The 894-nt window shown below is 36.8% G+C and overlaps 1 non-coding gene across 1 annotated transcript; it reads left to right on the forward strand.

Moving 5' to 3' along the window:
- The first annotated feature begins 577 nt into the window (after positions 1-577).
- On the forward strand, positions 578-682 carry LOC130964158 (small nucleolar RNA R71). The gene has a single exon (XR_009080265.1). It is a non-coding gene; the product is annotated as a small nucleolar RNA R71 (small nucleolar RNA).
- Positions 683-894: the final 212 nt, after the last annotated feature.

An 894-nucleotide genomic window follows, 5' to 3' on the forward strand; every position in this document is an offset into this window, starting at 1 on the left:
CGACCCGAGGTTTGAATACTTCGGTTTATAAATTTTAGGGGTTTGTTTTAGTGACAAACAACTTTTTGTATGAAAGGATTATTGTTCGGTTTAGAAACTATACTTTACAACGAGATTTTATTTGTGAAATTCTAAACCATCAAAAATCCAATCGTCAGTCGTTCTCTGCGCTTAAAGAATGTCCCATGAAACTTACTTGCTCAGTAGATAAATGGACTTCCTTGCACAATTCATACCCTTCACTCGGATTTGTTCCTCCACACAAGTCACACGAGGCTTGGGTTTCAATGGCTGAAACTTGCCTCTATTCTAGTTGCTTTGTGAGTTAAAAAAGTTGTTAAGACATAAGTCTATTTTGTGCTAGAATTGCATTCATGGTGTCTAATGTCATCACACCCTTTTTAGTGGTCCTTTCAAATGAATACATGAAATTATTAGCCGCCACTATTTTGATTAGATCCAATGCTTCCTCAGGTGTCTTCCTATGTAAGAAACCTCTTATTGATGAGTCGATCATGGTTCTTTAGGCTTGGGAGACTCCATTATAGAAAGTTTTTAGATTTGGAACCATCTGGAAAAGGCATGGTGTGGGCATTTTTGGAGCATTTCTGTGTACCTTTTTCAAGCTTCATAGAGTGATTCCCCCTCCTTTTGAAAAAAAATTGATGTCATTTCTCAACCGGGTTAACTTTTGGGGTGAAAAGTATTTAGTTAGAAATTCGCTAACTAAACCATTCCATGATGTAATGCTACCCAAAGGTTGAGTTTGGAGCCATTGTATGCCTCTATCTCTCAAAGATAATAGAAATAGCCTTAGATGGATGGTTTCAAGGCTAACTCCATTACTCTTTATTATGTCACATTACTACAGAAAACTAGCTATGTGGATATTAG

Source organism: Arachis stenosperma, chromosome 2, assembly GCF_014773155.1.
Source record: "Arachis stenosperma cultivar V10309 chromosome 2, arast.V10309.gnm1.PFL2, whole genome shotgun sequence".
Lineage (NCBI taxonomy): Eukaryota > Viridiplantae > Streptophyta > Magnoliopsida > Fabales > Fabaceae > Arachis > Arachis stenosperma.